Genomic DNA, 24,466 nt, shown 5'->3' with positions numbered 1-24,466 from the left:
GTTAAATACCCTAAAGAGAAACGATGGCTGAAAGAGGCATTTCTTTTTTACTTTCATAGTCATTGTGACTATCCATCAGGATAACCCTATTCTATTTTAGTTCATTCCTAATGAGGGACTTTACTCTGCATGAAGAGTTTTAAAGAAGAGCTAATAATATGAGACTTGGGCTCAAAACACAGAGCATTGTAGAGAAACTAAAGGCTTTGATTTTATTCTGCCTGCAGGACACAGTGATATAGAGGATATAATCACTAAACATAAAAAAAGGTTATTTATTTATTTATTTTATTTTATTTTATTTTACATTTGTTGACCGGGATAATCCGACTGGATACTTGTCCATTTTCAGAAGAGGCCTGGGGAGAAAAGCTCCATACATACATATAGGAAAACTGTTACATTATTAGGAAGCAATGTAGGGGTAGCCAAAAGACCTCTTTAGCACATGTTTATATTGCTGGAGTTAGTCAGGATTAGAGCAAGGACATAGCCATTGCCTTTTAAAGTACTGTTTTAGATTTTTTTTTGAATTGGGTTAAAAAGGGGTTCTGAAGTAAGCTCAGCAGGCAGTGAGTTCCATATTTTGCCAACAGAATTGGCATATAGAGAGTCTCTAGATGAGTTGTTGCTTTTGAGGGTTTGGACTAGTAATTTGCTGGATGAGCGAAATGTCTTGAGGTTGCTGTAAGGAGTGATAATTTTATAAGTACAAGTGTGTTTTCAGCTTGGTAGAGAATTTTATGTGCTACTATTAGCTGATTGTACTGAAGTTGGATAGGCAATTCTAGCCACCCTAGATTCTTTAGGTTCAGACAGTGGTGTGTTCTGTATGCTACTCCAATGACAAATCTAGCAATATGATTAAAGCAGCTAGAGAGTTTATTAAGGTCAGACTTACTCAAGTTCGTGAAGAGAGGTGGTGCATAAAGGAGGGTGGAAAGTAGATGTGCATGGGCAATTACCATCCTAGCTCGTGGAGTGAGGAAAGGTTTGATCATGTATAGTGAGCCAAGTTTTTTATTAACTTTTTTAATAGTTTGATTAATATGCATATCAAACTTGAGGTTATTATCATCTGTTACACCAAAGAGTTTGGTACAGGGATTTGGGACAATGACAGTGCCATTGTTAGATTTTATTGTAAAGGTTGGAGTGGAGGCTTTACAAGTGGGGGAGAAAAGCAGTAGCTTTGTTTTCTTAGGATTTAATGGGAGAAGTTGATTACAGAGCCAATTTTCGACTTATTAAAAACATTTTGGGACAGAGTCTGCAGACTTAAAGGGGAGGTGGCAGAGCAAATCAAAGTGGAGTCATCTGCATACTGAATGCAGGTGGCTGTTGGGATGACTGTGTACATGTCATTAATAAAGATAGAAAATAATAGGGGTCCTAATATAGAGCCCTGAGGGACCCCAAGGGTGATAGGTAGAAGGAAAGATAGTTTGTTCCGCCATAGTACAGCCTGTTGTCAACCACTCAGATAAGATTTAAACCATTGGATAGCCTGGACATCTAGGGGAATAGTTTTAAGTGTGTGTATGAGTAGTCGGTGGTTGACCATGTTGAAGGCTTTGGAAAGATCCAAAAAGAGGGCAGAAGTAAGCTTATTGTTGTTTTGGTTTTGATTAATAACATTGGATAAGGAGAGGAGAGCCGTGGTTGTACTGTGGAACAGTCTAAAACCATGCTGCAAGTTAGGCAGGAGATTGTGCTGAATGAAATGGCTCAGGAGTTGTTTATGGGTGCACTTCTCCATAATTTTAGCCAGGGGTGACAAAATAGTTATAGGTCTGTAATTTGACAGTTCAGTGGAACTGCCCCCTTTGTGGAGTGGAATAACATGGGATGTTTTCCAGATGGAGGGGATAGTGGCTTCTGATATATTTCTATTGACCAGGATAGAGATTGGGTATGCTAGGATATCCACAGCTTCTTGTAGATACTCAGCTGAGAGGAAATCAGCTGCAAGGGTGGTAGGTTTTATTTTCTTGATTAGGGCATGGATAAGTGATGTGGAAAACTGGTTGAAAGTTAAAGGGAAGTTAAGAACTAGGTGCTGTGGTGTTAGGACTTGGGCAACTGGGAGATAGTTGGTTAGCTAGTGATTGGATAGTTTCTGTGAAGAAATTATAAAGGAATTGGCAACATCTTCTGAAGGTTTTTGGATGGTAGCCGAGGGGGTAGGAGTTGTGCATTGCCCTGGGTGAATACGTTTATTTATGCCTGCCCAAAACTTTTGTGGATTGTTTTGATGCTTAAAAATGAACTGCAGACCTGCTGGCAAAAAAACCAAGTAAACCAGAAGCCAAAAATTTTGCGCTTTCATCCACTGTTTAATACGTGAACCTCCTCAGAAACATTTTCAAATGGTTTCCAGTTCCTTAAATAACTTACTAAACAGGAAATGACATCATGACCATCAAACTGAAAAAATAACAAATGTGATTTTCTACAAAAATGAAGTATTGTCATAATGATAAATAAAATATATATATATATATATATATATATATATACAAATTAATGTGTATACACATATATACACATACATATGTGTTAAATGCAAAAATACAGTCATAAAAATGCAGTGTAAATTCATGCTGTGTGAATAGCATAATAATCAACTTGAGCATATAAAATGCATATCCAAAGACGTCTCCCACGTAGACACAACAGTCGCATGCATACACACACCTGCACACACACACACACACACACACACACACACACACACACACACACACACACACACACACACACACACACACACAGACACACACATGCACACACACACACACACACACACACACACACACACACACACACACACACACACACACACACACACACACACACACACACACACACACACACACACACACACACACACACACACACACACACACACACACACACACACACACGCAAGCATAGAACCAAACAGTCACTATGAAAATATAAAATACACATGTGAAAAAAATATATATATAAATGTCTTAAAAATATATATGACAATATAAAAAAAATGATGATATATACACACAAGTACACACACCAAAATATATGTAATATAATATATATAAAATGTAATATATGTATAAAACAAAAAAATATGTATATATATGAATAATGTAAATCATATCATGTCTCTGAAGGGAATCAGAGTGATATGAACATGTATGTGTACACACATGTACACCTCACACAAAACACACATGGATCACATGCATATGGTCTCAAACACCTATCTATATTTCAAAAAACATTTTAAATTAATATAATCATTGAGGCCAGGCAACCTATCAGCCCCCAACAAAAGTTGCCGCAATGTCTCCTTGCATTCTAAGACATTGTTTAAATCTCCTCCAAATTCACTATTGTTGATTTTTTCCAAAACTGAAAATTGAAATTTCTTAAAATCTCTACATGTTAAAGAATGTTTGGCCAAAGAATTAAACTGATCTTTGTTTTTTATAGCCAAATTGTGCTCGTAGATTCTTCTTTTTAGAAGCCTTTTAGTTTTTCCTATGTAATAATGCTCACATGAAACACAATTGGCGATGTAAACAACATAATCGGAATTACAATTGTAATAACTCTTAGACCAAATGATGTAATTAAGAGATTTTATGAATACACTAGTACTGTTGCTAATAAATCTACACTGCCTACAGTTGTTGCATGCATAAGTACCCCTCTTAATACTGGCTGCTCTTATCATGTCCTGATACCTATAATGATCTATCTCCAGCATAGATTTTAAGTTTTTAACTCTTTTTATTATTTTTATTTATTTTTTTTTGTTGACACGGCTCTAGCAGCTGGGATATATATCCTTTTTCAGTAGAGGCCCGGGAAAAAGCTCCAACATAATGGCAAACATGATGAGAACATGTTATATTTACAATATTAGAAAATATAATAAATTATATTTTATATAAACACAAGTAGCAAAGCAACAGGTTAAACATACTAGTTGTAAGTGAAAGTGGGTTTCATCCCTAAAGTACCAACCAAATATTTGTTTCCTAATATCATTTTCCAATTGTTAACGATGATGCCCCTGATGAACCACATTTCGTCAACAATCGGTAAACGGAACGCTAGGTGGTAACTACTGGTATTCTCTAAAACTTTGGAACCAGAACTTAAACCTATCTGACTAGAAGGAAGAATCGGTTTAGCAACCCCCTTCCTTAACGAAATGACCTCTTTCCCTATTTTTTGAATCCAGTCTAATGCGTAACCTCTGTACAAGAATAGTGACCTTAAAAATCCTACTTCACTTTGAAATACATCATCATCAGTGGTGAGCCTACTCAAACGAATTATTTGGCCCTTCACTACTCCTTTTTTCATATGTGTAGGATGTAAACTATCCTTGTGTAAATACTGGTTCGCAAAAACCTCTTTCCTGTATATTTGACTTTTCAATGTGTTATTAACTGTATCTATACTAAGGAGGACATCAAGAAAGGGAATGTTATCCACAAAACCACTCAATTTGAAGACCGAGTAGTCAGTACTGTGATTCAAATCTGTCACCAAGTCAGAAAATTCTTCAAAAGTGCCATTCCACAAAAAAAATAAATCATCTATAAATCTAAAATATACAAGTGCCCTATTGAAAAGATGATGTTTAACCAAAAATTTGAGCTCCCAATTTGCCATAACCAAATTGGCAAAAGCTGGTGCCACCCTCGCTCCCATTGCTACTCCTGAAATCTGTTGATAAATATGTTTACCAAATCTGAAGAAATTATTCTCTAGGACTAACTCCATTAGATCACAAATGGTGCTAACCTTGTGTTTCTCAACATCAGAATATAAAGTCAGGTGTTCCCTCAAATATTCTAATCCTTCTGTTTGCTTGATAGCAGTATATAAGGACTTGATGTCAAGAGTAGCAAAACTGACAGAACTAGATGAAACATCTATATTCCTTAGTTCTTCCAATAAATGCCAGGAATCTCTGATGTAAAATCTAGTTCTCTGTACAATAGGATTCAGAATATAGTCAAGCCAAATAGATATATTCTCAGTTTTGGAATGCTTTGCGGAAATAATAGGTCTAAAAGGTGGGTTATGCTGGTCAACATGTAATTTTGGAATGCCAAATAATGTAGCCAATTTTGGGTGTTCGACCAACAAATATTCATAACTCTGATGATCTAATTCTCCTTGGCTAAACATGTCAAACAACAGTGTATCAACTCGTTGAAAACTTTTTTTAACAACATTGACACTAGTCATTTTGTATGTCTCACTGTCACTTAACATGTCTATCATAGATTCATTATATTGAATGGTATCCATGACCACAGTTTTATCCCCTTTATCGGCCTTCATTGTTCTAATATCAGAATTTTTGCATAAATCTTGCAAAGCTCCCTTTTCAGAGGAACTTAGATTATCATCACTTACATAACCTGTCATCCTGCGAAACTCATTTTCACATTGATTTTGAAACATTTGCAAAGTAGTATGCAGTAGGGGGTTGAAAGTACTAGTTTTTTGGCCCAGTCATGGAAGGAGTTTGAACAGTAACCAACACATCATGCATTGTATACTGTAGGTTCAATTTTCTTAAATATAATCTAAAATCTATTAACAATCTACCAATGTTCACTCTATTATTAGGTATAAATGAAAAACCTTTTTTCAAAACATTAACAGTTTCAGTGAATAAAGCAACTCCAGATAAATTAATAACATTGATGCTAAAATCTTCAGCTTGTCTTGTGGTATTCACTTGTATTTCCTCTGGTTGGGGTATCTCCCTCTCCCTTTCCCCTTCCATTTGTTGTGGGATGTATTGTTCCACTTCTGAGTCTGTTTGTTGACTGGCACTGCCAGCGGAAAAGGGCCTTGGTTAGGTCCCTGCTTTCCATTGACAAGTATTTCAGCATAATTTCCATTAGAAGAATTGTTAGAAAAATTGCTAGAATGTTGGTTATTAAAGTCAGAAATGGCGCCGACTTCTCCATTAGATACACTACTGTGTCCAATATTCCTGTCAGAACCTCTAGAACCAACATCATTTGTTGTTGAAAATGCTATAGTATTTGTAGCTTCCTTAGCCCCACTGTTTAAAGCAGGACTTCCACTGTCACTGCTGTTGTGGATCTTAACAGAAGGGTCTTCTACCCTATCTTGTAATAAATATGCATGTTTGGCCTGATAAGCCAAAATGTCTCTTTTTAGTTTATGTTGTTTCCTAGTCAAAATGGAAGCTGGGTGCCTGTCAGCCTTCACTTCTACACCGTTGTATAAAAGAATATAATCTTTAAAACAGCCAAAGCATTTGATTTTCTCATCTAGTGTTTTAATATTTTCCCTAATATTCTCAAGTTCTTTCAAGTAGTGTTCAACCAAAAAGCCCATCATGGTGATGCCAGTGTTGTTATAAAGCTCAATAAGTTTGGTACTCAGTTCATCACCAAAAGTTACACAATTAGGGAACTTGGCTGTCCTTAGGCCCTGAGGCACAATTTTCCTATTTATACATTCACTCAAATAGGATACCTCTAGCTCTAACGTGACAAACCTAAAAAACATTTTTTCTAGGTCATATATGCTCTTTTTACAGTTAATAGTGTCAGTATAAGCACTGTCATTTATTGACTTACTTGCTGCTGAATCAGATGCTTGAACGTGTACATCAGCAAACGGATTATTGAAAGATTTGCAAATGTAATCCCACACATTGCTTTCGTTTATTCCCTTGTTTGTGGTGTTCAACACCGTTGTCGATGCTTTAGCTAAACAGCTAGTACTAGCTGTGACATCACTTCCTGTGTCGTCTGGCGGTAAATCTAAAACTGTGGCTGTTAAAGACTTCTCATTAGTGCCTTTGACTGAACCAGCCACACTGCTTGCAGAATCACTAGCGATATCCGACTTAGAATGTTCCTTGAACATGGTGGAAACAAAAGTGTCTTTGACTGTTTGAACAATAAAAGCAATAAGTTCTTCTTGGGTTTTCTCTCCCACAACCTTGGCAGGACTAGAGCCACTGGCAGAACTAGAGCCACTGGCAGGAACTGGATACACAGTCAAGTCCAAAAGACTGTCTTGACTGCTTAAATTGGCACTCTCAGCTGCCATGGTGATTCACCAGTTGGACCACAAATCTCAAAAAATGCTGACAATCAAACAAAACGAAAAAATGAACTGCAGACCTGCTGGCAAAAAAAACAAGTAAACCAGAAGCCAAATATTTAGCGCTTTCATCCACTGTTTAATACGTGAACTTCCTCAGAAACATTTTCAAATGATTTCCAGTTCCTTAAATAACTTACTAAACAGGAAATGACATCATGACCATCAAACTGAAAAAATAACAAATGTGATTTTCTACAAAAATGAAGTATTGTCATAATGATAACAAATAAAATATATATATATATATATATATATATATATATATATATATACAAATGAATGTGTATACACATATATACACATACATATGTGTTAAATGCAAAAATACTGTCATAAAAATGCAGTGTAAATTCATGCTGCGTGAATAGCATAATAATCAACTTGAGCATATAAAATGCGTATCCAAAGACCACTCCCACGTAGACACAACAATCGCATGCATACACACACCCGCACACACACACACACACACACACACACACACACACACACACACACACACACACACACACACACACACACACACATATGCACATATAGACATGTACCCCCCACACACTATCAATGTTTTTGTGCAAACAGAGCCTAGGATAACGAGTCACACACAGCTGCTTGTATGCAGTAATAAGAGATATAGTACTCTACTAAGCATATAATAAGCAACATAGAATAACTGGGAAAAGTGAGCCTGTGTCTGGAGAAGGATAACAATGAGTCAGTCTTAGCAAAATTAACCAAGACGTGACTTACATGTCACTATTTGCAAAGTTAGTTTTGAATATGGCTAATATCTGTTTTAATGTTTTGGTAGCAAAAGGTCATATGAGTAAAGGATGATTTGTCAGTGTAGAAGGTCAATTGTAAATGTATTGCAGAGGAGAGAAAGACACCAGTAAAATCAAAGATTGTAAACTCATTCCTAGTGAAAAAAGTCTGAACCCAGCATAAACCACTAGTAGCAACAATCATCTGCAGTCAGTACAAAAGAAAGCTCTAAGGTAAACAGAGACTAGGCTAAAGACTTGGAAGTTGACCAGAGTGAAAGCAGAGGAGTTGAATGAAGTAATCAGCTCTCTAGCACCTCAAGAATTAGAAATGGGTGGAGTCAAAGAAGAAGGCGGGGTCTCATGAGTATAAGTGTGATAAGGCTGAGTCAGTTATGAAAATAAAGTACATAATGAAAGCTGGCAGTGGAATACAGAAATCTAGGAAGTTATGAAGAGAAAAAAAGAGCTCAGGAAGAAGTAGGAGACTGAAAAAAGCAGACTAGACTAAGACAAAATACTGGTTCTCTAACAGAGAGGCAGACAGTAGTCACAGTACAAAGAACAAGGCATTAGAGAAACTCTACCTGCGTCTGAAAAGTGAATCAGCAGATGACAGAAAGAAGCTAAAACAGGTTGCAAGACAACAACAGAAAGTTAAAGAAGACAGTTGCCAGACACCATTAATAGGACATGCCAACAACAATCTGTTTACTAGTCCAGAAAACATCAAAGGCAGATGAAAGGGATGATTTAATAAGCTTCTGAATGAAGGAAACCCAACAGAAGCTGCACTGCCTCATACACAGCCATTGATAAAAGAGAAACAAGAACCCAGCCTACAAAAAGTATGATTTACACTAATGAAAATGAAGTTGGGGCGAGCAGCAATCTCAGATAAAGTCATCGCAGATATGAGCAAGATGTTGGGTAAATTATGGTAGAAATGGCACCTAAGTGTACTTATTTTAGTATGGAAAGAAAGGCAAACCCTTGTGGGAAAACAAGTGTTCCAGTTGGCAGTGTATGAGAATAAAGGAGACATTCACAACTGAGGGCAGAGGGCAGTACAAGGGTATCAAACCTTTGTAGCACTGCATAAACATGCTAGGAAGGGTGATTGATACTATGGATGTAGAAGAAGGTAATATGAGGATGCAGCACAACTGACCAGATTTTTGTAGTGAGACAGATGATAATGAGAACAAGCTGGAGCTGAGGAAAGAGTAGAACTTGTCATTCTTAGACTTGCAGAAAGCATATGACAAGGTCCCAATAAAGGCAATTTTGGCAGTCCTGTGATTGCTTAAATTCCCGGGCAAAATGGTAGAATAACTGCAGACACACTGATAAAAGTGTGAACAGTATTCAGACTCTCAGAGAGGTTCCCATGAGTGGGTATGCATCAGGGTTCAGCACTGTGCCCACTTTTGTTCCATGTTATGGACAACATTAGCAAATGGTCAGAAGGAATAGAAGAGGCTGTGATGGCTGGTAGGATGCACACCGTGGGACAGACAAAGGAATGAAGAAATCAGAGCAGCCAAAGTAGTCCCACTTGCAGAAAAGGTGAAATAAATCAGATTATGGTGGTTGGTCACATGTAGGAAAACAGAAGATAGTTTTCTAAAGATGATTTTGGAAAAAAAAGGAAGAAGACAAAAAGAGACAAGCAAAGAGATGGATGGATTGTGCAAGAGAACACTTGAGATAGCCAGATGTGATTGTTAAAGATGATAGAAGAGTGGCTCTGAATTATGAGGGACAGCAACAGTAGACAGCATGTAGAAATGGGAAAAAGGAGGCCAATCATGACTATGATGAAGAGCACCGGCATGGATACAGTTTGGAATGGTCACTGTTGAAACATGCCTGTACCTCTCATTTGGGTAGTTTGTTTACCAAATTATAGTTTGGAGAGGCCTAAATATGAAAAGTAAGGGAGGGGAAGGAGAAAGAGGGAGTGACAACTAAACCAGATGCTCACTGTATGTCATTGTAGGTCTACAAGCAATGTTGCATTTAGTAGGACTTTATTCATATTTGTAAATATTTGATCAGTAGTTTGAAATACTAGTCATTTGTTGATAAGTTCTATGCTAAAGCAAAGCAGAAACTGGGGTTGTATGCAGATGAGCATTTGTTTGTAGGTTAAGTTTTTTTTTTTAAATGTTTTTGCCATGGGATTTAGTTTTGATTTAGACTGAAATTGCTTCAGGGAGATTGCAGCTTTTCATTCTGTAAATGAGACACTAGTACATAAAAGGAGATTGGAAATAAATGTAATTCATGTAGGAATGTATGAACGAGCCTTTTGAAAAGAACTTTGTTAATAAGATAGTGTCTTTGAGGCTACATACATCCTTTATGTTGACAAGAATTTTATATATTTTACAGTGTCAGAGGCACAGCAGGTAGCTCACTTGCCTTTGGTGCAGAAAGCTGTGGGTTGTATTTCTACACCAGAATGATTGATTGCTGACACTGCAGTGCAACATAAGGGGTGTGGTGCACTCCTGAGTGTATCATCCTTTGCATGAGATGTTAAACTGAGCCCCCATCTGCCTAGGTTGCTGGTAGTTCAGGTGGATGCTAAATATCTCATGGCACTTATCAAAAAGAGTTGGGTTAATTCTCAGATGCCCTGACCAAATTTCCCCTAGTAATATAACTATCACCTCAGGCCTCCCCTGAAAAAAAGTCTTCTAGCCTAGTGGGACTAGCTCAGTTAACAAAGGATAAATAACTATTTGAATGTATATCAAGTGGAATTTTTGGTAGGAAGGAGTACAAGTAAAGTGGGACAGGGGTAGGATTATTGGATGGGATGGATTTGGGATGACAGGGAGGCTTAGGGTTTGTGCAGTAATACTCAAGTAGATTAGCACTGGAACAAGTGAGAGTGAGGGTGTCTGAAATGGGGTTTGTATCTAATTGCTTAGTGCTGCCTAGGAGACATTTAACTGTTGGCCAAGATGATGCAGGGCTCTAAAGTAGGGAAGTCTGCCTTGTCTTCTATAGGCTGAGTTAACACATTTGACTGCTGTATTTAACTCCTGTTCTGAGCTTTAAGAATGCTTGTTGATAAGAAGAATAATTACCACAGAATTTCCACTGATGCCTTGTGTTGTCCCTGTCTAATAACTGTCTCAAGTGCAGCATTTTTAGAAGTTAGAACCTATTTGTATTGATAAGAGAATATTATTGTACATAGGACAAGTAGTTTCATCATTGGTCAGCTTGTATAATGAGATCCAGTTGATATCTGTAAGTTTATTTAGAGATTGTGTCTGAAGGTCTGCCTGCAAATAATCACAAGGGGGATGTCTATCTCTCTCTCCTTTTTTCCTTTTTTTGTTAGAAACCATTGTGAATTAAAAGGTATTGTCATATAACTGGTAGAATCGAAAGTCTGGCACCTCTAACTGGTGTGTTACTTACAAGAGAGTTGTTTTTTGTGTAGGATTGGGTCTATTAGGGGATGCAGAATAATGAGAGACATGTTCTTCTAAACAATGAGGATGTTGTCATTAAGTATAAATGTTATGGGCTGATCCAGTAAAGGATAATATCACCTAACAAAATTAAATATCTTTTATGAAACTATGAGGGAAAATTATGTATGATTGAGTTAAAGGTAAATCAGGTGCTAGGGTGGTAGGTAAATAGAGGGGTGATAGATGTTAGTGGCATCTGTTGAGGTAGTTTGCATAAATATCTAGGATCAATAATGTTTTGATAGAATGAGTTAGGTAGATTGACTTGAAATTTGTTTTTGATAAATAGCATGCTTCTACATCTTAATTTGTATCCTGGTCTTCCATTTTCAAAAGGCAGCAATAAAGATATATATATATATATATATATATATATATATATATATATATATATATATATATATATATATATATATATATATATATATATATATATATATATATATATATATATCAAAGTATTTATGTCAGTAGACATATATACTTTGACAAAATATATACATATATATATATATATATATATATATATATATATATATATATATGTATATATATATATATATATATATATATATATATATATATATATATTGTCAAAGTATTTATATTAGTAATCATAAAACTGGGAAATATTTATTTATTATTGGGGAGAAAAGCTTCACAAAACATCAAAAGTTTGATACAGAATAATCTGTTGCAGAAACAGTTTAAGCAGACGATTACCATTAATGAACATGACAAATACCAGTAAAGTAAATTCAAGTCTTATACATAGTTTTAAATCATTTACATGTTTTACATGTATGACACAGATCATTCCAAGTAAGAGGAACACCCAAATATTTTAGGGCTGAGGACTGAGAATGAAGAGGTGAAATTTAGTGAAATATGACATGTTACTGAATTTAATAATGTAACTGCACTTTGCATTTAGACTTTTTAACATCCACCATAAGAAATATTTCATTAAAGTAATTTCTTTTGATACTGTTTATTAAGCATGAATGTTTTCTATTTTTGTTGCAGGACTATTAGCTGTTGGCTACATTACCATCTGTACCCATTTTCCTACACTGTTTATGGATTTCCATCAACAACATATATGTTCATATGTGTGTTCTAGGCTAATGGCCCTGGGGCCTTTACAAGCCTAGCCCATAGAAGTGCCCTGGCATTGTGCCACCTGTCATTAGTTCCCAGTGCCTCATTCAAATAGAGCCACTGGAGTGATCCTCATGGTGAACTTTTTATTTCTCATCCACTCATCAAGATTTCTCTTTGAAGAGGGCCAGTGAGGTGCTCTGGTTGACATGTATGGGAAGTCCATTCCAGAGGATGGGCAGTCTCTGGGTTATGAACCTGTCCCTCCAGCATGTTCTGATGAGTGTGGTAATGAGGTTAAGGTCTCTGGAGAGTGTGGTGCAGAGGGATTGGGATTTTTTTAGACGAAGCATTTCTAACAGAGCTGGGTCAGACATGGCTTTGTAAGTCAAGCAGAGATCACCTCTTAGTAGATGATATGAGACAGAGAATAGCTGGAGTTTATTGAATCTGTCCACGTAGGACATGTGTTTAGGGCCTAGGATCCTCTTCGTGAGGTACTTTTGTGGCCTCTCCAGCTGTTGCAGGTGTCTAGTGAGGTACATGCCAAATGGGGCATTATACTCTATGATTGGTTTAATGAGGGAAGAGTAGAGAGAAATGATGACCTCATTCTTCTTGGATGCAAAACCCTTGGTAATGAGATGTGCCACTTAGAAAGACTTTCTGACCACAGTGGCAATATGGTGGTCTTAGGAGAGGTTGCTGTCAATCTGTATTCCCAGGTCTCTTATAATGCCTTCAGTGTTCAGTGGACACCCATTGATGTGGTAATTAGTGGGAGCTGAGTTTCCCTAAAGGGGATGATGACACATTTTTTGGCATTAAGTGTAAGGCCATGGTTTCGACACTAGTCATTGGTCTCAGTGAGGCCTTTCTGTAGGATGTCTGCATCATTTGGGGAGTTAATAATTTTTCCCAGCTTGCAGTTGTCTACAAATTTTGTCAGCCAGAGTCCTTCTGGGTTGTCCTGGATGTCTGAGAAGTAGATGCCAAACAGGAGAGGACCCAGGACTGATCCCTGTGAGTCTCCACTAGTGGCTGGTCGGCATTCTGACTTGGAGTCCACTACTTTTGCACTGTGTGTTCTATCTGTGAGCCAGTTTGCAACCCACCTAAAGATATAGGGGTTGATGCCTAGTTTGGTGAGTTTGTCAATAATTCCTGAGTGAGGAATGGTATCAAAGGCCTTGGCCAGATCGAGGTAGTCTGTATGAACTGCCTTACCTTCATCCACCGCTCTGGTGACTGACTCAAAGAAGTCCACCAGGTTGAGCAGGCATGATCTACCTTTCACAAAACCAAATTGCATGGAATGTAGAGTTTGGAGATTCCTTATATCCTTGTTAATTAGGTCCATGATAATGCACTCCATAGCCTTACATGTCAGACTCATCAGGCTAATGGGGTGATAGTTTACGGGGTCTGTAGTCGCGCCTCCTTTATGGAGAGGGATAACTGTAGCAGTATGCCATTCGGTAGGGAGAAAGCCTGAGGTGAGGCTGTGAGTGAACAGAGCACACAGATGTGGTGCTAGTTCACTTTGTAATTCATGTAGAACACAGCCAGGGATATTGTTGGGTCCTATGGAAGCTGTACTCTTGGCCTTAGAAAATTCAGCTTTAACCTGTGCTGGAGTAATGCAGGGTGCCTGACATTCTTCCGGTATTGAGATTGGTCCTTTAGGGGGTTAGAGAGGGGTAAAGTTGACACTGAAATTATTCCATAATATGGAGTAGTAAGGATTACATGGGGTGGCAGGAAACAGAGGCAGTCTCATATTGGTGCTGACAGCAATGCATACATTTTCATCAGTGTGTTTCCTTCTCTCACCATTGGTGGATAAAGTTCCAGGCATGCCATCATTTGCAATATGATGCAGACTGGATCATCACTCTGTCATGGGATTATTATGGAGGAGATCCAGGGAATGCCATGCTACTTCCTGTTTGTAGTCTGTGACACAGAGAATGCCATGGTAACCACACACTCATTGATCTGTCTTCCACAGTCTGTCATACAACCAAACCTGCTAACAAAACAACATGTAAAACTACATTACTGGTTTATGGGACAATGAAACCTGATAAACCTTTTATTTCTTACATTAGAGACAGCAAGATGGTGCATTCTTTTATAGCATTAACTCTAGTCACTTGCTTAGTACATTTATGTTCCAAGTTTCTGTCTGTCACTATGAAGAAAACACCAAGATTTAATAGCTGTCTACAGAAAACAACACACTGCAGTGCTCACAGATGGTACATAATGTAACTTATTCAGAAGCAGCAGATGACTGTAGTTTTCTGCTGGTCTAGCAGGGCATGATGTGTGAAGAATGGATGAATATGCTTGCTTGCCTTATCTTTTTCCACAAAGAATAGCTTTGCAGTTGTTTCGCTGGATGAAGATATCCTAATAAACCCTGACTATACTTTATTGGTACTCCCTCACTGACAACCTTGCAAATTACTGCCTGCTTGCCAAATGCTTCTCTTTGAGCATGGCTCTACAAAATGCCCCCAGGAAAGATCATTTAGAAGAAGCAGCTGGTCTGTCATTTTTCTGAGCATGACTTTCAGCTGTGCTGCTCTTCTGTTGCTGATTGCCAAATGCCAGCTCACGGCAAGACTGCAGCTTGGATGAGAAGAACGTCATACCAGTTCTGTCCGCATTAAACTGCAGTTCATAAAGGCAGCAAAGGAATGCAAAGTGACACTCAGAATGGGGCCTAACTTCACTTATGTGCCACCAGCTGTGCTTACAAGCTCAGGTGCCAACATGGATAGAGTTCAGAGGAACCATAATGGTGAAATGTCCTCTTTTCAGCAGTGTCATACTGTTTACAATGCTGGCCTGCTAGTCACAGAATTAAATATTTTTAAAAGGCTAAAGTACAGATCACTGCACCAGTCCTTTCCTGTCTTGCTACTGTCATCCAGCTATGTCATGGATGTTAATATTAAATACTAATTGCTGATTTATAAGCATATTAAGAAAAACTATCCTCATTTTTCAGTCTACCTTGGTATTCATAATTTCGTGTATTAAATGCTGGAATGCATTCTTTCTTAATGTAAATCTCTGCAGAGGTGACATGTTTTGCATCTATGAAACTGAAAAAAGATATATGTACAATAATTAATTTATGGCTAATATTCGTCAGTCTGGCAGATGGAAGTATTTTTACTGCAATAATTTTCACTGGTTGAAAAATGAATACTGAATTGATCACAGTAACAAAATAACATTAACATATAATTGCTAATATAACCGATGCAAAAACGTTTTGATGTAGATTCAGCCAAATTTTATATAATAACTAAATTATAAAACACACACAAAATACAACTATATACAATATTTATAAAAAAGTATGTCTTCATCATACTGTTTTAATCAATGATCATTTAGCAGAAGCCTGGGCAATATTGCATTGAATCTAAACCAGCATTTTGAAATGTCAAAATATTATACTTTTCATGCTCTTTCATTATGCAACTTTTCTAATAAGTCCGATTTTTAGGGCACTACTGAAATTTAGTTGGTATGACATTGATGACTTCACTTTTCTTGTCATGTATCAATCTTGGTGAAATATTTAGATTATAAAGAAGCAGATATGATTTGGCTCTAGAACAACTGTGCAAAGATAACTATCAACTATAGCTACTCAGTCTTAGATTAATAGTGGGGAAACTAAATAAGCTGGTTGCAGGGAAGTCTAACAGAATGTAGAGATTCCTGTGAACAGTAAAATCATAAACTGCATGGATCCACACTTGATGTTGTGTGAAAAGTCACTGATATATTTGTCTGAATAAACAAAATGAGGGAAAACAGAAAGTATCTGATACTGTGGAGCACAACAGTTTTTTTTTAATACTGCTCCCATAAACTCAGAAAGTAGCCAAAACAGTAGGTTTTACATTATTATGCACTTTACGATGGCTATGAAGTCTGAAAGTGAAATGTATCTCATTATTTAGTGACTACAATCCTCAATAATTTGCCAGAAAAACATAAATGTTATGAGAAATAGACCAAAACTATGAGACTAAAATCTGACAGCTGAGATACATGAAATGGTGTATGAACTGAGCAGACAAAGCTCATCAAAAAGGTGAGTTGGAGAAAAATTAATTACTGAGGAGTATCCACACGGGTTTGATTAGTGACACTTACTGTTATCTGTTCTACAGACTGCGGTGATGGTGCTGCAGTAGTGTTGTCGCCTCACAGTATGACGTTGTCCTGTTCGATTCTCAGCTAGAGCGTCTTCTGTGTGGAGACATGCGTGAATGGGCGTACCTTCGTTGAAGGTTGTGCGTCAGAGCTGGCAACTTGGCACGTGAAAATCTACTGCCAATCATTAGCGGACCGGAGTTCCACTGTGGCGACCCCTAACCGGGATATGCCGAAAGACACAACAACTGTTATCTGTTCTACAGTGGTGAGACGCAGACAACTGAGGAACTTCAGAATTCAGTAGTAACTCTATTTTCTCTAGTAACAGTGAAGAGAGATATGTGAGAAAAAAAAAAATATATATATATATATATATATATATATATATATATATATATATATGTGTGTGTGGATGTTATGTGTGCATGCATGTGTGTTTATGTGTGTGTGCTTGTCTGCGCATTTGTCAGTCTGCAGTGGATAAGAACATTGCAATAAAATTTTACTTTGTAACAACAGTACCTATAAGTCCTTGAACTGAGTAAGTTCTGAAAAAGAGAAAGTATAGCAAGATACTAAGATGCACAGGTAAGAAAAAGGTCATATAGTTTGAACAATCCTGTGCTAGACTGGTACAACAAAGCAAACTCTTGATATGGTACTGTACGTATGAAACAGTACTTTCAGCAGGATGACTACTGTGTGTTCCCAGCTATAGTGCTCAATGGAAACCCCACATTTGTTTAGCCCTAAATACTGTACCTGAGAAACAGTATGTAGAGGATGTTCAAAACCTGGCTAACTATTTTATTAACTGCTTTTGTGCAGTTTGTCTTTGCTGATACAACTGTGTACATCAACAGAAAATAGATTTTTAAGTAGCAGTGCATTGACATAGTGTGTCTGCTTACCTCATTCAATATAATTTTACTGACAGAGAAGTTAAACTGCTAAAAATAAATAAAGAAAACATAATTTCATGTCTCTAGGATGGATTCTAAAACTATTTGCTCTTGGTGCAAGGAACTTCCAAAGCTTTTATACCTCTCTGATTGAATTCATCTGGCAAGCAACTAAATTCCTGCTTTTATATATATATATCTATATATATATATCTATATATATATATATATATATATATATATATATATATATATATATATATATATATATACATATATATGTATTCTGTACATATTACTGTAATTAAATGAACAAGATACCTGCTTTTATGTATATATTCTGTATATATCACTGTAATCACTATGTATAACACTGTTTCTACTTCTGTACCAATTAATGTTTATTTTTTCTGTATCTATGTTCTTGTCGGAGCTTTTCTCCCCAGGTCTCCACTGAAAATGGGCTCTATTAGGCCCAGTGAACTTTCTCGGTAAATGCAATAAAATAAATAAAGCTACAATAAAGCTTGTGTCCTCAGAAATCTCCACTGGAGTTGCTAATTCATTTACAAGCAAAAAGTAACAATCTGTGGAATGCAGTAAACAAACTTGGCATGCTGTGTGTTTAGCGTCCCATCCACAATATGTGAATGCCACACAGTTAGCCCACACTGTAGGACATCAAGGCCAAAGGAATACCAGAACTACCATTAAAATCAAAGGACAAAAGGTCAGACAGACAAACCTTTCAGCAAAAAACTGCAAGAAAGATCCAGTTGATCTAGAGTCTTCACTGTGTGGTGCCTTAATCCTCTTGTACTAGTGTCCCATGGGATATATGCAGATGACCCCTTAAGGTCATACAAGGGTTTCAGCTTCATGGATTATGAATGTTCTTGAGGTTTTATTTTTTAAGTTTTTGTGGGTACATTCAGACCAATATAAGCTAACCCTAGTAGATGTAGACATGACATGTAGCCGAAACACTGCTTTGTCCTTAACAGTTAATTTGCATATATCCTGTGGAGCTCGGCAACAGGAAATTAAGGTATTACACAGTGAAGAGCTTAGGCTGGCTGGGTCTTTCTTACAGTTTTTTATTGAATGGTTTGGCTGTGTGACCTTTTTACCCTATGGTTTACATGTTATTTTGGCTACCCAAATATTTATGGACATCAGCTCTGTGTTTCTAAAGGATAAACAGATAATCCATTGATGCTGTAGTGATAAGGTCAGAAACGGGCCAAAATATAGTGTGCCTGCAACTATTGGGGTTTGTCTTTATTGTCCTTAATATACCTGCAAAGACATAAAAAGTAGAAACACTGGTATGTTCTTAAGTGTTCATTTGCATATGTCCCATGGGCCTCTACTACAGGAGGCTTAATGTATTACACAGTGAAGATTCTAGATTGATTGGGTCTTTCTTGCAGTTAAAACTACCATAAAGTCTCATACATTGCTGCACCATGAAAACTTTAGCTGGAGCTCTTCTCCAGCCCAAACCCTGTTTTTCATACTCTGTTATAACTGTAACCAGAAAGCTATGGATGACATTAATACATGTATCCAAACAGCTATTAGCATAGTGGGTGGAGACACATAGTCATGTAGTGTCTTGGCTTTTACACGCTGTGTCCCAAACTACACAATGTTAAATGCTATATTTGTCAACCAGTATATATGATATGGCACATACCTTACAATGATTATCAGTAGCAGCAAGGGGGCACATGCCATCTAGGGAATCCACAACCTTTTCTCAGGTGCAGGTGCCATTATCTTACAAATTATAGCAAAGAGTATAGTGGTGTAAGCTAGCTGGTCCTCCAGTAACATAACCATGCACAGGAAAAAATGAAAAGAGGCACCAGAACACAGCAATTAAAAGCAATTGTTTAATCCAAGGAATAGGTGAGCACTTTCACAGCCAAAGCCGCTTCATCAGACAGTTACAAAACATCATTACTAGCTATTTAAAACAAAGACCATCCAATCACAAATCACCATCAATTAAGAACATTAACATTTAAAGACATATATTAAAATTCTAAAAATGCCTGTGGAGTTATGGCTTAATAAATGTGCTACCTCACTAGAGGTCTGCTGACTAAGATGGGTCTGATAGAGATCTTATCATTCAGACCCTTCCCAGTGTTCACCTGCATCCTGATAATCCATTCAAGTTCCTTAGTTTCCACTATATTTTTAATACGACCCCCCTCTATTGCCATGAACTTAAAAGTATGTGTGTTGCCAAATGCCATGATATGTTTGGCTAAAGCATTGGTCTCTGCTTTCCTAGAAATGTCATAGGTATACTATCTCATCCTGTCTCACAGTCTCCGTGTAGTCATTCCAACATAGAATGACTGGCAAGATGTATAATAAGATAAATATACAAGGTTGGTGGTATTGCAATTAGCTAGGACTTTAAAACTCAAAGTTGTACCTGTGTCTGCATGTTTGAACCTTGCCCTATCATCAACAAGGTGGCAATAATTACAAGTATCACAAGTATCATTAAATTGGTTCAGATTGCCACATAATGGGACCTACCCCACTCTTGGGATTGCACAACAGCCTTTTGAGAGATTTTTTATTCTTAAATGCATATCTAGGGGCCTGCCCCACTAAAGACACTACTCTCTCATTGGATGTAAGCATATTCCAATTCCTGGAATTGAAGTCTTGTAATAGCCTGATATTACTGGCATATGTCACTGATACCCTCATGTGGTTATGCTTAGTTGCTTTCTCTCTACTATCGTGCAAGGGAGTAGAAAAATATGGTTTACCTTCATTACCTCTCATCCTAACTGTGTTTGTAGTAACCATTTAAATTTCTTTCTTATCATAACCTCTATCTAAAAATCTTTTTTCAAGGGCATAAAGTTCATTCAAAAATGCAGAATCATCTACCATTAACCTAGATGTTCTTAACGCTTGCCCTGTCATGATGTTTTTGAACACGTTTCGGATGCATGCTTTCTCTATGGACAAAAGTATTCCTATAGCACTTGTTCCGAAAATTTTGGTGGTAAATTCACCTGTGATCTTCCTAATGACTCTCACATCTAAAATTTCAACAGACTCAGTTGAAATATTAGCAGAAAATCTTAAGAAGTCAGTGCTCTTATTCAGTTCATCTGGAAATTCTATGAATTCATCCCTACCTCCTTCCCAGAATAGGAAGAGGTCATCCACAAATCTTTGGTAAAAGACAACATTGTCTGATCTGGTTTGTCTAAGTATATTATTTTTCTCCCATTTGGCCATGACCAGGTTGGCATAGCTTTTGGCACATGAAGTGCCCATAGCTACGCCATCCTTCTGCCTATAAATGGTCTTCTCAAACATAAACACATTGTTCTCAAGGACAATTTCCATCAGGAAACACAGAAGATCAATCTTGTAATGGTCATAAATTCCATCTTCTGTCAGATATTGTCTCAACAAATCCACTCCCTTCCCATTTGGTATAGTCGTAAAGAGAGATTCTACATCCATAGCTACCATTAAACAATTCTGTGTAGGTGTTTTACTATAAACATAAGTATATAAATCCCTAAGGAAATGTTGAATATCCTTCAAAAGGATGATATTCCTGACTAGAATGGGCTTGAGGTGTTGTTCTATATAAATGGATAACGTTTCCGTACATCACCCCCTTCCTGCTACTGTGGGTCTCATTGGTGGTGTGCGTGGATGTTTATGTAATTTTGGCAGTCCCTGTATAACAGGGATAGTGGGTTCTTCTATCAGGAAATCTGTATATAATTCCATATCAATCTGTCCTAACTGTAAACATTCAAAACGTTCATTAGAGATCCTATAAGTGCATTGTTTTACTTGCTGGATATCAAGGGGAACATATACCATACTGTCGCTAAGCATAGCATTCATAGCATCTCTATAGAAAGTATAATCCGTTATTACCATAGGTCCCCCTTTATCAGCTGGTCTAATTCTTATGGTTGCATCATGACATAAAAATGCAAGTGCTTTTCTTTCACTTTGATTCATGTTAACAAAATCTTTAATGCATTTTCTGTTATCATGTAAAGAATATATGTCTTTGATGCATGCTTTTTCAAACGCTTCAATAACATCAATAGAGGGGGGAACGTAACCACTGGCTTTTTTAAAAACATTAGCATTATAAGAACCATTATTCATATCATTGTATTGCATTTTCAAGGTTACATTTCCAGTAAAAGTTTTAAGTTCAATGATATTCTCAGTTAATATCATTCTATTAGCAGGTATGAAGCTCATACCTTTGTTTAACACATCCATTTCAGTTTTCATCAAAATATGACTGGAGATGTTCCAGACTAATGAGTATCTCTCATCTGCCACATTTTCTTTATTGTTAATGCAGTCTCTTCCTCTACAGATGCTTTCCTTTTCAGTCGTCCTCTCCCTTGTGGTCGCATGTAAAAATATGAATATGGTAAGGATCCAAAAGTAGACTAGCCACATTCAAAGATGGTGCCATTGAACCAATATTCCCTCCGGCAGTTGAAACAGTCTCTTTCCTACATGCTCCGTTAAAACTGGAAGGCTCAGTGGAAGTGTTCACATCAGCTGATCTATTTAAGCCAATCTGCGAATCAGCAGGCATTCCTTTTTGCATTAGGCCTTGAATTCATGTTCAGGCTTTCAGGCGTTAAGGTGGAATCCAGTTCACTGTTACTAGAAATGTTATTACCCACTACATTGGTCATAGCGTTAGTTGTAGACCCAGAATTATTGTTATTAGATTGCAAAGCAAAGCCATTGGAGCGTTCTTCCCTTGGTCAAGCAAAGACCCTGCCGTTCACAAAGTCAGACATGTCTCGTTGCAATTTCTTCTTCTTATAGTTGAGAATCTGCTTCTCATATGTATTAACATTCTCAATCACATGTTCCACCTTAAGGTCTACAACAGAAGGAGGATACTTATTGTAAAGTTCCATTTGTATTTTTTCTACAGCGGAGGCTAGTGTATCTTCCTCCGGCTTAAAATATTGGATTACAATCTCATGTAGTTGTAACTTGTGTCCAAATTTATTTGCTGCCACTGAGCTAATAAATCTTTTACAAATTCCAGTAGGTGGGCATAGTTAACACCCTTAATCCATGGGGCACGATACGCAGGTTCAAGCAAGCCTCAAAGTGGAATCTTTGTAGCCGTAACCTCACCAACTTTCGTGCATCATTTTCAAGTTTATACATGTCTCTCCTTAAGGAGTTTAAATCATACTCACAGTCATTCTGATTTAGGACAGGTGTCATATTAGGTACATAGTCCAAAAGTGGATTGTTCCTGCTTCCAATTACAGTTGGAAAAGTTCTTAGACCAACTTTACTCCCGCTATTCAGCTCGAGTACCGGTTCCATCACTTGTACTGTAAAAGTACTCTCAGCCATGTCCTTACACCACAATAAGCAGTATAAAACACAGCAAAGAAACAGTATAGTGGTGTAAGCTAGCTGGTCCTCCAGTAACATAACCATGCACAGGAAAAAATGAAAAGAGGCACCAGGACACAGAAATTAAAAGCAATTGTTTAATTCAAGGAAATAGGTGAGCGCTTTCGCAGCCAAAGCCGCTTCATCAGACAGTTACAAAACATCATTACTATCTATTTAAAACAAAGACCACCCAATCACAAATCACCATCAATTAAGAACATTAACATTTACATGGGGAAGGGTCTGAATGATAAGGTCTCTATCAGACCCATCTTAGTCAGCAGACCTCTAGTGAGGTAGCACATTTATTAAACCATAACTCCACAGGCATTTTTAGAATTTTAATATATGTTTTTTTTCCTGTCTTACAAATTATGTTTGCTAACATAGTAGAATGGTCCCACAATTGTTCCCATTAGTAAAATAACAATATTTTAATGTATGTATGTCATAATCTGAGATGCAGTGAGTAATGATACTGTATACCTAAGACTGCTGAATTTGATGCTATAAATACCTATTTTAGAGCTCCTTTTCTAAATAATGAGCCCAGTTTGCATTTCATGTTATAAAATCTCATTAGTTATGGAAACAGTATGTCAAGTATGTGATGCAGTGACCATAGGCATGAGCTAGACTGCAAGAACAGAAACAGATGTAGTGTTGCCAGTTACAGCTGTAATACTTCTATGACCTCCATATATGTTAAAAGGGCATTTATCCCAATAAATCACAAGGGTTATCTTTACAGACAGATACAGACATAGTAAATGTTTAAGGCGTATCTTATGCTACCATTAATTGTTCCCAGAGGATGAAAAAGAGATCTTCACTGACATTTTAGTATATCTCACAATGATTTCCATGTCATACATATGGATACATACATGTTGTGGAACTGACAGTTGTTTGTTTTCACATGTATTTCACAGGAATGCTTATAAGGAGTGTTGTCTTTCAAGGACCTGGGGATCAGCATTAAACTCTAGGCTATACAGACATTGTTTCACAGTACACCATTACACCATTAAAGTGTAGGATGCAGATATGGAAATGCAGATGGCCTACAGACATCTGCGCTACCAACTCTGTGTGTTGACTGGAACTGCGGGCCTTGAATGTTCATAGAGCTTTATACATATTGTGTTCATTAGAAGCCACTGTTATATGGAGACAGGGTAGTACATGCTACTGTAGGCATGCCCACCTTAGTTTCAGCCTCCTGTTTGTGTACTTTACTTATTTGTATTTAGCAGCATTAACAGATCAGGACAAATAGTCATTCTTGGAGGTAAGTCTACTCTGCTTTGATCTAGTATGTTGGGATGTGATTACATCTCTGCAACTGTATGGTAAAGCAGCCTAGAAATGAGAAAATCAAGATGAT

Source organism: Protopterus annectens, chromosome 2.part0 (genome assembly GCF_019279795.1).
Source record: "Protopterus annectens isolate FY-2018-M chromosome 2.part0, PAN1.0, whole genome shotgun sequence".
Lineage (NCBI taxonomy): Eukaryota > Metazoa > Chordata > Ceratodontiformes > Protopteridae > Protopterus > Protopterus annectens.
Note: the sequence above shows the minus strand (reverse complement) of the source record.